The 16,681-nt window shown below is 49.0% G+C and overlaps 1 protein-coding gene across 1 annotated transcript in view; it reads left to right on the top strand.

The window, feature by feature from the left end:
• The window catches only part of SYT5 (synaptotagmin 5), a 28,491-nt gene continuing 11,810 nt past the window's right edge, over positions 1-16,681 (top strand). Inside the window, exon 1 of the mRNA XM_079950560.1 lies at positions 1-309. The gene's annotated coding sequence lies outside the window, so the exon portion shown is untranslated. The remainder of the gene's footprint in view (positions 310-16,681) is intronic.

Below are 16,681 nucleotides of genomic sequence, written 5' to 3'. Positions count from 1 at the left end.
ACACACACACACACACACACCTCGACCCCTCCTTTCTTCACTTTTCTAGTTAACCCCACCTCTTCCTTCCTGGTCCCACCCCGCAACCAGCAACGTTTCAGCACCACGGAAAGCGGACAGCTCATTTGCGCTTTCTCGCTCGCTCTCCCCAAACACACAAGCACAATAAGCTACCACCCTGCGCTCTTCCTCGCTCGCGCTGCTCCTTTTCAAAAGAAGAACTGTTTTGATTTGCCTCCGTCCTATCTTTGCCTTTGATCTGCCCAGCAAACCTCACTTCTTCTGCCGAGAAAGCGGAAAGAGAAAAGGGTAAGATGCGCCCCTTTGGGACTTCGGTTTTCTAGCCAGAAGTGAGTGCTGTGCGAGAGAGAGTGGTTCCACACCCAAGAGATTATGAGTTGTGCTGAATTTCTCCTTCTTCCTTTTGCCTGAGAGGACATATCTTTCTCTCTCAAGCCATCAAGGGTTGGCAGGATGGGCTCTTGAGAAGAGGGGGCGGAACCCCTTCCCCCCGGAAGGGGGCCGCTTTCCCCAAAGCTTGGGGAACAAAGGCTTACCTGTGTCCAGGGCGAACAGGGAGACGTGACCGGTGAGCTTTGCACAGCGGATGGAGCCAGGTGGGAGGTGAAAACAGAGGAGGACGCTCGCTTGTTTTTCCTACCCAAGCGATGCCAGGGGGAAACTGAGGCCCAGGAGGGCGTTAGTGCCCAGGCAAGACCCGCTTGGCATGGAAAAGGGTGAGCGGGTGGAGACATGGTCAACAGAAAGCGCAATTGTGATTTTGAAGAACTGAGTGCTGAATACGAACTTAATAGAATCATGGCATCCTCCGCCACCTTCCCACGGCAGCTCAATGGGGCATGGCCAGTTGACCCCCACCCCCTCCAACACACACACTCGCACGCTGCAAATATGACACCCCACCCCTTTTAAACCCATCTAAATAAGTGAACTCCATCTATAAGGCTTGAGCGCACAGGAAGCCAGCAACCCCTGACGGGGATGGGAGAGGGAGGGTGCGTGTCGAGGGGAAGATGTGGGTCTCCCGACCCCCAACCGTGCAGGAGATGGAAGGGAGGTGTGTGGATTGCTTGGCTGGAGAGAGGGAGGGGGCGTTTAAAGGAAACAGCCACTGCTTGGGGAAAGCGAGACGCATCCAACTGCCCTCTCCTTGGGGAGATAGACTTCGACAGGGAGCCTGGGTACGGTGCAAGATTTGGGGTCCGCGGTGGCTCGGCTATCCTCCGGGAAGGCAGGAGGCGAAAGAGGCTCATTTGGCAATAACGTCCTCAGTCTGGCGTCTGAGCCGATGAGAGTTGCTATAGTACCATTCACAATTCACGGCGAGGCAAGCTGCGGTCTGTTGTCTCCAGGGCGGGGCGGAACTTTAACACAGCTCGCGGAGGTGAAGGGAGGCGTCGTCCAGCTCGACGCGCGTCAGGGCAGGCTGAGCCCTCCTCTCAGTAACAGGCCTTGGCTTTGTAGCATAGGAAGTAATGCTAAGAGTGCTTCTGAGCACGTTAAGAGAGCATCTCATCACTAAGTGAATTGCGGGGAGTGGGGGCAGGCGGTCATTAGTCTTCCACTCTTTCTCCAAAGATCTCGAAGTGTTGTCCATTGTGGCTTCCTCCCTAATTTATGCTGGGATCTACCTCGCCAGGTAGGTTTAGGATGGAGACTGCACAAAAGCCACCCAGCTAAATCCATGGCCTCCCCAGGACCTTCTGACGCCCTAACCACTATGCTAGACTGCCTGAGAGTGGAGGGGGAGTTTCAGGGTGTCCAGGCAGGTTTGGCCCCTGTTAAGAAACACTCAATCTCCTGCTTTGCCAACTTCTCTCTCTCCTACCCATACACATGCATGCTCCGTATGGGGAAGGCCAATATCACACTGGATCATAGAATCATAGAATGGTAGAGTTGGAAGGGACCCCGAGGGTCATCTAGTCCAACCCCTGCAATGCAGGGATCTTTTGCCCAACGTGGGGCTCGAACCCACGGCCCAGAGATTAAAAGTATCATGTTCTACCGACTGCTGTTAGCGCAGCTCAGTGACAGTGATTAAAAGGGATTAATTTCGATTTGGGCTCACCAGGATTAATTGGAAACATGTTGCCAGAGTAGCTGTTGAGTACCAATCAACCCCCCCCCCGCTCCCCCGCCCAACCTGTAATTAGCAAGGGAAATAAATTCTTCGAAGAAAGGAGTGCTAAATTTCAACGTCTGCTTTGGCTTTTCACCTTTGTTCATGGCAGGGCTGTTTAACCTCTCTTTGACAGGCAAGGAATTCAACAGGTGAAGCTTTCTCCTCATTGCATCCTTATGTTAGCTGGGTGTGGGGGCCACGCATTAGCATTGTGTCTGTGGTTCAACTGTTAGAAGCACAGAAATCCAACCATCAAAAAGAAGGCAACACAATACAACAAACCCCACGCCCGTTAGGATTGCTGCTTTGAAACAAGCAAAACAACTAGCTTGGTTCTTTGATAGCATGATATGCAGAAATTAAGCAGACAGAGCTCTTCCAGGCATTGAGATAAAGCCTCTCAGGCAGAGAAAGATCTGGAGAGCCTTTTAACGGAGGGATGGGCTATCGTCCCTCCCACTTATTAGGAGGTGAGTTGGCTTTTGAGGACAGCAGCTGCAGTCAGGACTTCATTTTTGGGTGTGAAATCTGGAGTGACACAATGGGTAGAAAATAGGGGGGGGGGACCAGCTATTTTGCTCCACTACAGACTTGTGTGTGGCCTTGGGCAAGTCACTTAGTCCCACTTCCTCATCTGTAAAATGGGAACATTCTGTCATGGCAAAGCTAAGCTTTAAGGCCATGCAGTGCTTCAAAAATTATTAACCATCAGACCCTTTAACATGGATAACATTTCAGCATGCTTCTCTTCCCATAGGGCTGTGAGCCAAGGGCTCCTAGATTTGTGACATGCAGCTTCTGAAAAGATGGGAGAAGCCCCCACCACACCTCTTTCTTTTCACACTTAAGCACTCTGTGCATGCTCTACTCTTGGAAGGAGGTGGAAGGGAGGATTGCAGGCCTTGCTTGTGCAAAGGGCGTGTTGCGCTTGGTGTGCGTATGTGTCCCTGCAGATGGCTCAAAGAGGAGGCTTGCATTTGGTTGCCATAGTTTTCCTAAGGAGATTGAGAGGGTTGCTGTGAATGCTCCTATATCACCAAGCCAGCCACCCCAGTCCTCTGCCAGGCAATTACCATATTTTTCTGCGTATAAGATTAGTTTTTTTAACCAAAAAATTAGGTTTAAAATTGGGGCTCGTCTTAAACACGGGTAGTGCTGAGGCTTGTTTTCTTAATTTGGAGTCTTATACATGGGGGTGTCTTATACACAGAAAATACGGTACATTGTGTGTGTGCATGAATGAAACTGCATCTCTGCCCCTTTGGCGACTCCCTCTCCCTCTCTCTCTCTCATTCTGTGCTTGGAGTCTCTGCTTGGACTCTCAGCAGGTCTCCACTGTGCAATGGGTTTCTTTGAGCTCAGAGCTTGCAGTAAAATCTGAGGAGGGAGCCCCTGAAACCAGCTCCAACAGGAGTGAATTAGAGCAGGTGAGGTGAAGAGGGGCACTCAGCATCCTAATTCAGTGGAGGCTTCTCTATTAGGACAAATGGGGCATTGCCCACCAACCTCAGTTTGCCCTCAGTCAGTCTCCACCTGCCTGCCTTCTTACTTAAAGGGGGGGGGGCAGGAACTGGCTGTCAGCTTCCACCACTTCCTTAGGAAGAGAACTCAGCAGGGGAGGGGGGGACACCACAAATCTAGACTTGGTTGGTCCTTCCTCTCATTGGCTCTCTAGCTCCACCTACTGTTTGGGCCTCCTGCCTTCTACCCTGCCACTCCCAAAGGGCAGGGGCTACCACTGTCCTGATTCCTCTGGAAGACTGGAAGGATCCGGTTGGTTTTATTGGGCTTAATTTGAGCCAGCTTTTAGGACTTTAAGCTCATGCCACCAGTCCAGTATCTCTTAGGCAATTGATCTAGGCTTTGTAGTGGACAACTGGCCAGAACCCGCTTTCAGTGCCTAGCAAGGTTGGAGTGGTGAGAAAGAGCATTCCGAGCCATGTGCAGAGTGCTCCCCGCCCCCCAGTGTCTTGCCAGTAAACAAACAGCCAGATACATTGCACCTGGGATTCAAAGAAGGCCTCTGGTGATGTCCCAGAATCCCTTGATTTAAAATACATAAAGAAATCCAGCGGGTGAGAGGTTTGGGAGGAAGCCAGGTCTCTTGAGTCTTCTGAGAGGTGAGGGAGCAAGTTAGAGCTGGAAAGAGAGTTAAGGTCGAACACACCTCCAGTGTCATTTTCTGATACAGGGAGTGGGGGGGATGGGCTGAGGGTTAACTGGAAAGAGCTTAGTGACCAACAATGCTGTTATTCTCAAGCTGGACATCTTTTGGGATTACATATTTAATCATGTTCCAAACCTAATCATATGTATTATGTATAGTGGTATAGTCTCTCTCTCTCTCTCTCTCTCTCTCTGTCACACAAACACACACACACTTTGAACACAAACACTTAAAATCATCCGAGGCATGTGGTGCCTTAAAGCAGGAATGGAAAAAACCTGTTCCCCTCCAAATGTTGCTAGACTCCAGCTCCCATCAGTCCCAGGCAGCATGGTCAGTGGTCACGACTGGTGGAAGTTGTAGTCCAAGAACATCCGGAAGGTTCTCCACCCCTGTCTTAGAGACTGGCAAACTTAGGCCTCTCTGGCATGACACATTTGAAGCACTGTGATTCCTCTTTAAACCTCAGTGGCTCCCCATCCCCCAAGAAACTGAACCCTGGGAACTGTAGTTTGTTAAGGGTGCCAAGAAAAACTGACAGTTAGATCGCTTTGTGAACGGTAGCTCTGTGAGGAGAATAGGAGTATCCTAAGAACTCTCAGCAACCCTTAACAAACTACAGTTCCCAGGATTCTTTGGGGGAAGCCATATGACCATTTTAAGTGATACGATACTGCTTTGAATGTATAGAAGAGGAGAAGAAGAAGAGTTTGGATTTGATATCCCGCTTTATCACTACCCAAAGGAGTCTCAAAGCGGCTAACATTCTCCTTTCCCTTCCTCCCCCACAACAAACACTCTGTGAAGTGAGTAAGGCTGAGAGACTTCAGAGAAGTGTGACTAGCCCAAGGTCACCCAGCAGTTGCATGTGGAGGAGTGAAGACGCGAACCCGGTTCCCCAGATTACGAGTCTACTGCTCTTAACCACTACACCACACTGTATAGCATAAGCTCACCTTGTTCTCCTGTTTTTGCTGCAAGAAGGCAACTACCCCTTGGGAAGTTGTTACAAACTCCTAAAGCAGCTCAGTGACTCACAGAGCAACCTTATGAACACTTATTTGGGACCAGAGCCCGTTGGAGCAGAGGCACTGTCTTGGGTCAAAGACTGGGGGGCCCCAGTGGCACGGCATGTGTGTGTGTCGTCGGGAGGAGGCATTGCCCAGTGCTACGCAGCTTCAATAGTGGCGGCACCTCCCCTCATGTTCTTAAGAGGAACCTGCCTTTGATGCTACACCACACTTAGCTGTGCATATCAGTCTCCTCCACCCCCTCAATATTGGGGTGTGTGTCCTGAGCCGCCTGCTAATTAATATTGGGGGGCTAACACCCCCTAGAGTTGGCATGCCTGCATTAAAGTCAACGGGACTTCCTTCTGAGCAGACAAAGAGAGGATTGCCCTGTGAGATGTTGAGTTATGAGCCAGGGAGTTCAAAGCACTGGTTTTAATATCACAAAAAATAGTTTGAAGTCAGCCTACCTATTCCTTCGTAGCTGGAGTTCCAGAATGTTCCTGCAGGCTCAATTTAGTAATTTAGTCAACAGGAACTCTGGGCTCCTCCAGGTGACCTATTTATTATTAAGCACTCATCCTGATTTGCTTGCACAAAGCTTAGGCCGTCGCTACGTCCAGTCTTTGTGGAGCATTTGTTCAGATCTGTTTACAGGGCTGTCATGATGCAACTGTGAACCTCCGTCCTGCATTCCTCCTGATTTTACACATCTTTCTCATTGGTGATTCACCCACCCCACACATTTCAATGCATTTCCCCATCGCTTTCCAAATTGCAAAAGGTCTGTTATTGACTTATAATTGGATCTGTCTCACTGGGACAACAACAGGGTCCTTTAATCCACTTCGAATGCAAATGCAAAGTGTTGTTATGTTCCTGAATCCGTCCCTCAAAAATCATGACCGTCCATTGGAACCTTCTGCGTTTTCCGGGATATGTTTCCATCCCATCCCATCTTATATCCCATCTCTCTTTCACGATGAAACTGAAAGCAGCATGGATGTCTTTGCCTGGATAAATGCCTAAGCAGGCACTTACAAGATCCAGAGCTCCTTAGCTTCAGCAAGATGCCTGCTGACCAAGCCTGGGGTTCAGATTTCAGGCAGGGGTGGGATTCAGCAGGGGCAGACTCTGGTCTTTCAAATTTCAGTGGCCACAATTCAGTGCTCTCCCACCTCTCACCTTCTGTGCTGCTCAAATCACTCTGCCATAGTTGTGATGCCCTGCGCCGTCCACTAGGCTCAGCGCTCGGTGCGATGAAACAGCTCGCACTGTGCTAAATCTGCCTCTGGATTCTTTGCCTCCTGCAGAAAGACTGCAAAGTAAGCTCCACTCTGTCCAGAAGGAATGACTTCTTTGTAGACCTGTATAGGATTCTTGCTGTGCTGTGTGGTTTGAGAAGCCAGCCCTGCATTGAACCCAGCAATGTCATTAGCTTCGGCTCTGCTCACAGAACTTTCCCCCCAAGAGTGGATCCCACCATAGAACGCTGCAGAAATTGTTCTTGAATTCCAAGAGCTTTCCTGGAACATTTTGAACCGTTAGCTTATTTGCAGCCATTTGGATGCCATCCTTCTGATCTGTTGCATAGAGGCAGAAGGTCTAACCATTGATTTGTTTTATAATACGGATCTTGAGTATTCCTGCCACTTATTTTCCTTTCCCATCTCACATCTCACTAGGTGGTGGTAGGCCAGGGCTCAGCAGAAAGGCCTCAGACATGTTCTAACTCATTACTCCACTGGCTACCAGTTGCTTGGGGGGGTTTGTTTGGCAGTCAGCCTGAAATGTTTGTCTCTGTGTTAATTTCTTTGAATAGAATGGCTGGCACAGCCATTGGGATGTAATTATGGCACTCTCTCTGCCGTCTCCACTTGGATGAGCTCTGTGCTGATGCCACACAATATCGCCTTACTTGTAAAGTTATGGCACAGTCTTAGTTGGGATGCTGAGTCCTTGTCTGTGTCTGCCCTATTTGCTGCCCCAGAGGGAAAATGTCACCAAAATAAGCCTTCAAAGCAGCCTGTCCACGAGCTCGACAAACTAACAGGCTGATTTTGTGATGTAGACTGAACATCCTGATTTGTGAACCTGCTCAGGGATTTCCTAAATAAGGAGTTGCCAATGTGGTACCTGTTAGTGGCATGGCACCCTTGAGGTCTTCGCTTGGCTCCCGCAAGGATGGATACCTTTTTCTCCTTTGAAAAATACATAGAGATGAAGGAGGAAGTGGAAAGAGTGGTTCTCTTTCCCACTTCCTGTGTCAGCTCTATGTGCTTTTCATGGTGGCTCGGATGAATTCTGCCAGATTCAACTTTTACACAGATCCCTTGGGAAAGTGAAGTGTGTTTCTGAGTACACACATGTGTATTTTCTGTCTCTTTGGGTGGAAGAATGGTAAGCAAGAAGTGACCAGAGTGGGTTGTGCCCATGGTACTTCAAAAAAAATAATGGCCCTAAAAACTGTTGGTGACCCCCTGGTCTAAATTAAGAGCAGTATATAAACAACCCTAGTAAAAACAAGTATGGTTCACTTAAAGGTAAAGGTACCCCTGCCCGTACGGGCCAGTCTTGACAGACTCTGGGGTTGTGCGCCCATCTCACTTAAGAGGCCAGGGGCCAGCGCTGTCCGGAGACACTTCCGGGTCACGTGGCCAGCGTGACATCGCTGCTCTGGCGAGCCAGAGCCGCACACGGAAACGCCGTTTACCTTCCCGCTGGTAAGCGGTCCCTATTTATCTACTTGCACTTAGGGGTGCTTTTGAACTGCTAGGTTGGCAGGCGCTGGGACCGAGCAGTGGGAGCGCACCCCGCCGCAGGGATTTGAACCGCCGACCTTTCGATCAGCAAGCCCTAGGCGCTGAGGCTTTAACCCACAGCGCCACCTGCGTCCCAATGGTTCACTTACCTTTATCCTATTTTGAAAAATCAACTTACAGAATTCATTGCCATGTGGTGGTGGTGATTCCTGGTTTAGGTGGCTTCAAAGCCCTGTTTGTCCACCAAAGCTAAATAGGCTTCCATATTCAAGGATAATATAACCTCCCGGGATTAGCCAAGCAGCTAGGGCAGGTTGTTGCCTTTGGGTTCTGCTTGTTTGCTTCCTGGAGGCATCTGCTTAGCCACTGCGGAAAAACAGGATGTTGGATGTGTTGTTTGAGTTCTAGCTGATGAACTGAAGACAACTGCAATTTATTACATCTGTATAAATGCACCTGTGAATAAATAATATTGCTGAAGAGGGAAAGATACATACTTCACTGGCTGTGCTCATAAGGTCATAAGATGGCCCACTTCAAAGGCCCATTGCGTCCAAAATCCTGTTCACAATGGCCAACCAGAGGCCTTTGGGAAGACCACCAGCAGGACCTGAGCAATTCTCCCTACTTGTGATTCTGAGCAAGTGGCATTTAGAGTCATACCACTTCCAGTGCTGGACATTGTACCCAGACATCATGACTCATGTTGCACAGCCATTGCCATCTTAGAACACGAATCCCCTTCAATGGAGAAGCTGGCTTCCCCCTCCCCCAAGTTTGTGATAGATATTCCAATTAATGCAGTTGCATTTTTATTCGAAACAGGGTAGTTTTAACTGATTGATCTAATCACCATCAACAACAATAATTTTATTATTTGTACCCTGCCCATCTGACCGGGTTGACCCTACAAAACATTACAAACTTAGTAGTGTGAGGGAAAGATCATGAATTACTAGGCAATTGATAAATTGTTCTTCTTTAGTGGCACCCTACAATCTGCCTCCAGGAACAGGCTGGTGCACCCTGTCTCACAGTAGGGCCGGCCGTGTGAGACTGACTGAGTCCAAAGATCTGTTGTGTAAAGAAGGTGAACCTTTGCTGGAACAACCATCAGCTCAGCAAGGAAATGCTCTTCTCTGTCTTACCCCCCCCCCCCCAAATCTATTCCTTGACACTTCACAACGTGTAATGCGAGTAAGTGTGAGCCACCCACAAGGCAAGAGACTGAAACTGCTAATCTGGTAAGACATCTGCTCTTGGAGGGGGAAGAGGCAGAGAGGGAAAAATGAGTCTGGGCCTTTGCCATCCACTCTGGCTATTATGTTCCTTGCTGTTTACAACATTAAGAGCAAGGTCTTAATGCTTTGTTCCTCTGTTCGAAGACAGTGTTCCCAACTTCCTGGATGAGATGTTCAAAGTAGTGCTGTTGAGACAAGAGTCAGGAGCCAGGCTTCATAAACCAGTCACAAAACAAGCATAGGCAACGTTGATGATTAGGGGGTGGGGTGGGGCCTAATGACCCTCCAGAGGTTGTATGACTCAGGCTCCCATCAGCCCTACTCATCATGGCCAACAGACAGGCCAACAACATCCAGATGACCGCTGGTTCTTCTCCATCCCTGCTGAAGATACCCAAGTAATGTGCTGCTGCTGATACCTTCACACACAATGCGTGAAGCTGCAGCGGGTGAGATGGCAAGCTGTTCAGTGCTCAGAGCCTTAATGTTAATGTGCAGGAATTTACATGCACGCTCTCTGGAGATGAGATACACTCATTGACTTGCTTAGTGTTAATTGGGAAGGAGGTGGCTGAATCTCAAAGCATGACTGCTCTTGTGACTAGCCCTGGCAACAAATGGTAAAAGTCCTTACCACAAAAGGGGAGGTGGGGATTACAGAGACAGTATTTCAATAGGGGTCATGATTAGAAAATGGGAACTGTCCCTTGTAAATAGGGTTAGCTAAAGTGTTTGTGGGACGCGGGTGGCGCTGTGGGTTAAACCACAGAGCCTAGGACTTCCTGATCAGAAGGTCGGCGGTTCGAATCCCCACAATGGGGTAGCTCCCATTGCTCGGTCCCTGCTCCTGCCAACCTAGCAGTTCGAAAGCACGTCAAAGTGCAAATAGATAAATAGGTACCGCTCTGGTGGGAAGGTAAATGGCGTTTCCGTGCACTGCTCTGGTTCGCCAGAAGTAACTTAGTCATGCTGGCCACATGACCCGGAAGCTGTACCCTGGCTCCCTCGGCCAATAAAGCGAGATGAGCGCCACAACCCCAGACTCAGCCACGACTGGACCTAATTGTCAGGGGTCCCTTTACCTTTAAAGTGTTTGTACTGGAGCAGGCTAGGGATTGAAAGCGAGGGCCCTGTGGGTCAAGGGCTGCATGTAACCCTCAGCCTAACTGCAGGAAAAACCTTCAGCCTCATTTTGTGTGTGAAGGGGACACTAGAAGGAGAGAAATAGAGAAGGAGGAGGGGATGGTGGAAGAAGGACTGGCAAGAGTGAAGTCTCTCATCTGTCAGCCCACTGGGCAGGGAGAAAGAAGAGTGTGAGAGAAAGGGGTGGTGGGAAAAAAGTGATAGAGAGAGAGAGAGAGAAGGGTTGACACATAGAGAAGGGTGTCGAAGGGAGAGAAAGGTGTGGTACACAGAGGCATGAGGAAGAGAGAAAAGCGGTGGCAGAAAGAGAGAGGAAGGAGGAGCCTCACCCACTCTTCCTTCTGGTCCTGCCAACCTCTCAATGCAGGCATGTAGCCCCTCCCTGACCATTGCCCTCTCCCCCGAGGGAATATGGCTCTCAACAGGAAAAAACAAGGTTATTCATCTCTGCTGTAGACGCTGAGCCCTGCACCCCCACAGAAAAAGGAGTTCCCTCCATAGCTACGCGAATTGCATGCTTTCCCCACCCCACTCAGAGTTTTATTGTTATGCCTGCCTTAAAAACTAATACTAACTCCAGCACTTAAACCAGGCGTGAAATAAGAGAAGGTGCTTTTGAGAGGGGGGAGAATTTAGTTTGTGAATCTGATTCCCTCCCCTGCACACCCAAGTCAATCAGCTCAAGAGAGGAAGCGAATTCTCCTGGGGGGGGGGGGGGAATGGCCAGTTTCCCCCCCACCCCCACCTTCAGTTCCTCCCTCCCAGCAAGGCTCTTCCTTTCTGACAGCCTTGTGAAGTATGGATGAGCAAACTGGAGGACGGGGAGTGAAGCCGAAGCTGACAGGAAATCTGGGGACAAGTTGGAAACAGGCCCCCGGGTTGGGAAGGCGTCGCTGGAGCTTGGGGGAGAGGGGTGTCACTGCGCATTCATCCAGGAAATGGGGGGGGGGGAGGGAGGGAGAAAAAGAGGGTTGATCTCAGGACACACTGTTGCATAAACAGGAGTTCTGGAAATCTGAAAACACACGCACACAGACCGAGATTCCGCAATTAGTCAGCTTAATAAATAAATGTGGCAAATTAAGCAAATTAGATTCATTTTCTTTAATGTGCCTCATTTTATCTCCTCTCCCTGCCACTGCCACATGAAAAGCAAAATGGGTGGGGGGAGAGCAAGGGGCTGAAGGAGTGGAAGCGAGTTACAGGTGTTGACCAAATAACTTACAGTATGGGGGGGGGGAGCCGTATCACAAGCGGGGAGAAGGCTCTGTTGCACCCAGGGCCTGCTTTCAGGCTTGTCACAGGCATCTGGTTCTCTGGCCTGATCCAGTAGGTCTCCTCTTGTGTTAACATGGACCCAAGACATTTATTTGAGAGTCCTGCCGTCTGCTTGGGAAGGAAGTTCCTGTTGTTTGTGGGGAGAGGATGCAGCGGCAAAAGGAAACCACTCTGTACATGCTCAGAGGTACATTCATTTCTCATATCATATTACAGTGGTACCTTGGGTTACAGACGCTTCAGGTTACAGATGTTTCAGGTTACAGACTCCACTAACCCAGAAATAGTGCCTCGGGTTAAGAGCTTTGCTTCAGGATGAGAACAGAAATTGTGCTCTGGCAGCGCAGTGGGAGCGGGAGGCCCCATTAGCTAAAGTGTTGCTTCAGGTTAAGAACGGACCTCCAGAACAAATTAAGTTCTTAACCTGAGGCGCCACTGTATTTCATATGTTTCTCTTAAAAAGAAAAAGAAAAGGCAGAGGCAGAGGCAGAGGCCTGGCCACAGATAGGAAAGGTTGGTGCTAAATGAGTATGCATATGGGGAAAAGATGGTGTTGTGCAACCAAGATCAACAGGACCCACAAGAGATGTTTGTTTCTGCTTAGAGAACTGTTTGTACCACATCACATTAACAGAGTTTCTAACCTAGGAATAGAGCTGGGTAATATATTGATATATCGTCCCAAACCGGTTTGAAATCCATATTGTGATATCAGTGTCATAATTCTGAGCTGGCAATGTATTGCAAATCATGGTGTGTGCGTGTGCGCGTGCTATGCAGAAATCACAATGTGGGGAAAAACGTGAAGCCAGCCAGTGCATCTACAGTGGTCCCTCAAGTTACATATGCTTCAGGTTACAGACTCCGCTAACCCAGAAATAGTGCTTCAGGTTAAGAACTTTGCTTCAGGATGAGAACAGATATCGTGCAGCGGCAGCAGGAGGCCCCATTAGCTAAAGTGGTGCTTCAGGTTAAGAACAGTTTCAGGTTAAAAACGGACCTCCGGAACGAATTAAGTTCTTAACCTGAGGTACCACTGTACCTAGCTCCATCCTTAGTTTAGACATTGTGATATATCAGTATATTGTGATGTTTAGCTGGTGGTACATCAAGAAGTTGAAAACCAGATATCACCCAGCCCTACCTAAGACCCATTTACCGCAGGTACTGTGATCCTTTGGGGGCAGAACCCTGCCTCAGTGGTAGAGCATCTGCCTGGCATGCAGAAGGTCTTGGGTTCAGCCCCCTGCATCTCCACATAGGGCTGGGAGAGGCTCCCTCCCTGGAGAGTTGCTGGCAGTCAGAGTTGACAGTACTGAGCTGGGTGGATCAATAGTCTGACTCCGTAGAAGACACCTTCCTGTGTAGCTGCAGTGGCAGGATGCTTGGAGGGTGTTTGTTTGGGAGCACAGAAGACACAGGATGCAGTTTCTTAGCAGGTCTGGGTCTGTTCAGCGCCTGGATGAGAGATTCCCTGGAAGAACGTTTGCTTCCGTGTTGCCATGGAGGAAAGGTGAGGCCCAGACCTGCTTAGCTACAGCAAGGCAGCTGCATCGCTTGCCTCCAGACCATCCCCTGGTAAAGACATGAATCATCTCCTGCAGTCAAGCATCCCTTTCTCTGCACAGCAGCTGCAAGGTGTTAAATCCTTGCTTCTGAAACAATGTCTGGAGGATTTGGGCTGTGGAGAAGCGCATAAGCTGTGCCAAGCCCATCTGTGAGCTATCAGAGGCGGGGAGGCAGAATGAGTGTGGCAGGTGGGTGACAGACTTCAGGGCCTGTCATGCGAGGCGGACGCAGGAGGTGGAGATGGGAAGGGCAGGAGCAGAGAGCGCAGAGCTTTCTACTAATAATAAATAGAACATCTGTCAGTCCATCGATTTCTTTGTGTCTTTCTGGCTCCACAGACGCTGTTTCCCTTCCGTTCAGTTTCTCCATCAAAACCGAAACAGTATTTAAAAGTAAAATTGTGCCTGATAGACTGTGAACATCACTGTTCATGGCAGTCAGAACAAGCCCACACAGCATATTTAAATAACTGGATCCCTTTCACTTATAAAAATAAATAGTGTCATTTATGTAATAACATTTTAAAACCCTCTCTCTTCTTTTTTTGAATCTATGGAGAGTTAAATGCAGCTCCCATTTTCTTTTCCTTTAAAAAACCCCCTAATATCCACCCTTCTCTATCAAACATCCATCCTTTCATGTGTATTGAACTGTAGTTAACTCTTCCTGCACACAGTAGCCCAGTTCAGATGGAAGGATCTCAGTGAGTAAAATAAACCATGATTTATTGGACCACAAATAACCACTGTGTTTGCATGGTCCCCTTCCCTGCTCTTTCCACCACATTTTTATGCAATACGCCTGAGGTTTGCTAAGCCAGATACACGTTATATGTGAAACAGGAGATGCTTTAAGCCCTGCCTATAAGCCAGGATTGTACAGCATGGGTTGTATTCAGTTCTACTCAAAGTAGACTCCTAAGTTAATCAAGGTCATTAACTTCAAAGGATCTACTCTGAGTAGGACTAGCATTTGATGTATTATTATTATTATTATTATTATTATTATTTATTGAAATGGTGGGAAGCAGCATCCGCAATCAATACTAACAGCAGATCGCCATTTATCTATCTATGTGGCTCAGCTGGAGTCTGAAATGCAGGCTTTCTTGTTCACAGCTCTTTCTCATAACCGCTATAAGCACATATAGCTTCTGCATAATAACCAAGCCAGTAAATTTCCCCGTGAGTGGCTATCAGAACAGCGCCCTTAAAATCCCCAATCAAAGAGTCAAATCACAGCTCTCTCCGTGCCTCTTTCATGTTTTCCTTTCAGCCACATACAGAATGGGGGAGGGAAGTTGATGATGTTGTTTTTAAAGCAGACCGCGAGTCTTGAGTTCAAATGCTGCCGCCAGGAGCAAGTTGGGTTTTGAACTGTGCTCTTTTATTCATTTATTCGGGTGGCGGCTGCTGCTTTCGAATCCCGAGGCCGTTCCGGCCTATTTGTCAGGAGATAAACGGGAGTGTCCAACCACGAGAAACTGCCTGTCAGTCTGATGTGCGGAGAGACGGTGGCCAAGCGCTGGGGATGATAATCCGAGGCGGGCGCTCCCTCGGGCTCCCTCTCGCCCTCCGCACCCAGCTCTTTTCAGTCCTCCTTAATTATTTAGAGTGGAAATCATTACCACTCTAAAGGGATCTAGGGAGAAGGCCATTTTGAGTGGTTTGCACTGTGGAGGCGGGGCGGGAGGACTAGTGAGTTAAAAGGGAGGAGAGTGGCTGGGAGCCAGACTCCGATCTTCCCTGGAAAGGCTAGGTAGTAAAAGCAGGGATTGGGGTGGGGGTGGGTGGGAGAGATGGCTGCACTCAGGACGCCTGGGTTCTCTAGATGGAGTGTCTTAAAAGGGGAGGAGGAGGGGCAGCAGCCCTCTCCTAAGGCGATCAATAGCGCACTCGTCCATGGCCGCCGGGCGCTGCTGCTCTCCAAGGTCCTGAAATCCAGCGCTGCGTCCCTGCGTTACGTGCCTGCTTGCCTGCCTGATTACGAGGAAAGTCCCCGAGGGGCTGCCGCCCCCTCTCTCCCTCCCTCCCTCCCTCCCTCCTCGGCAAGCTGTTGCCTTTCTGTCCATCAAGCGTCAGGGGAGATGCCCCCGTCCAATCAGCGGCTTCCCTGTCGCGGGAGTCCGTGCGCCCCGGCAGCTGCGTCTTCCTTCCCCTCGCCAAACCCTTATTGAGGCAAGATGGCTCTCAGCAGAAGGGAACATCTTTGTTTTTGAGTGAGGGGCGTGTGTGTGTGTGACAGAGAAGCTGAGAGAAAGAAGACTGGGAAGGAGAAGCAACACGCCCCCATTCTGCAATGTAGATGCACTACAGCTTTTTGCAAGGAGGGGGGAGCCAGATCTGGCCCTCCACACCTTCCAGTGTGGCCCTCAGGACTCTGAAGCCACACTCCTTAACAGCCCTCACTTGCACTCTCCTCGCGAGTGCTTTTGCCTGGCTGGGATGTGTCCTGATACGATAAGGATTCATACCTGCCTGGCAGAAGGATAGAGATTGGGGGGGGGGTGCAGAAGCCAGCCAACTGTACAAATATATATATTTCATTTTGCCTCCCAGAATGCAGCCCTCAGGCTAAGGTTTCCCAACATTGCCGTTCTATTGGATGAGAGCCCAAGGATCCAGGCTCCTGCTTTCAAACAAAGTATTATTATTATCAAAAATTGTATACCACCCATAGATTGTATACCATCCATAGATCGCAGGGTGGTTCACAACATAAAACTGCAATATAAAAAACACAAAATCTATAATGAAAACAAGAACAAAAACAAACCAATAACGTCAATTTCCTCAATCTGCTGCACATAGTGCTGGCCACAGATGGCTCTCAAATTGAAGGAAGAGAAATGGGGGGGCGGGGAGGAGGCACAGACATTTTCAGTGATTTTTTTTTCCAGGGTGAGGGTAAATTATCTCAGTTTCTTCAGGATGGGGGCTCACAATTAGCCATGGCAGTATCACAGCTTTTCTCCCACCCCACCCCCCGAACTACCAAGTTTTTTTTTGTTTGTTTTTTTTCCTGCTGCTGCTACAAGTGCTAACCGTGTAGCCACCATTTTCCACCCTCCACAGTGCACTGGACCTAGCAAAGCTCAGGGCATTGTGTGCTTGGGGGTGGTAGCCACCCACCCACTCACCAAAAAACATTAATATAACAAAATAAATCATGGAGAATATTCAGAGAAAATTCTGCAGTACTTTTGCTTTCTTTTTCTAAGGCTCTGAGAAAGAGGAGAGGGTGTGTGTCAGAGATTATACCCCCCAAAAAAATGCATTATGAGAAACTTTAGCTCAGAATGAGCTAATGCATTTCACACCCACCCCCCTGCCCAAATATCTCACATCAAAACACAATTCTGCATA

The sequence above is a fragment of the Podarcis cretensis genome (genome assembly GCF_951804945.1).
Source record: "Podarcis cretensis genome assembly, chromosome: 13".
In the NCBI taxonomy this organism is placed as follows: Eukaryota; Metazoa; Chordata; class Lepidosauria; order Squamata; family Lacertidae; genus Podarcis; species Podarcis cretensis.
This window is presented reverse-complemented; position numbering and strand designations above follow the sequence as displayed.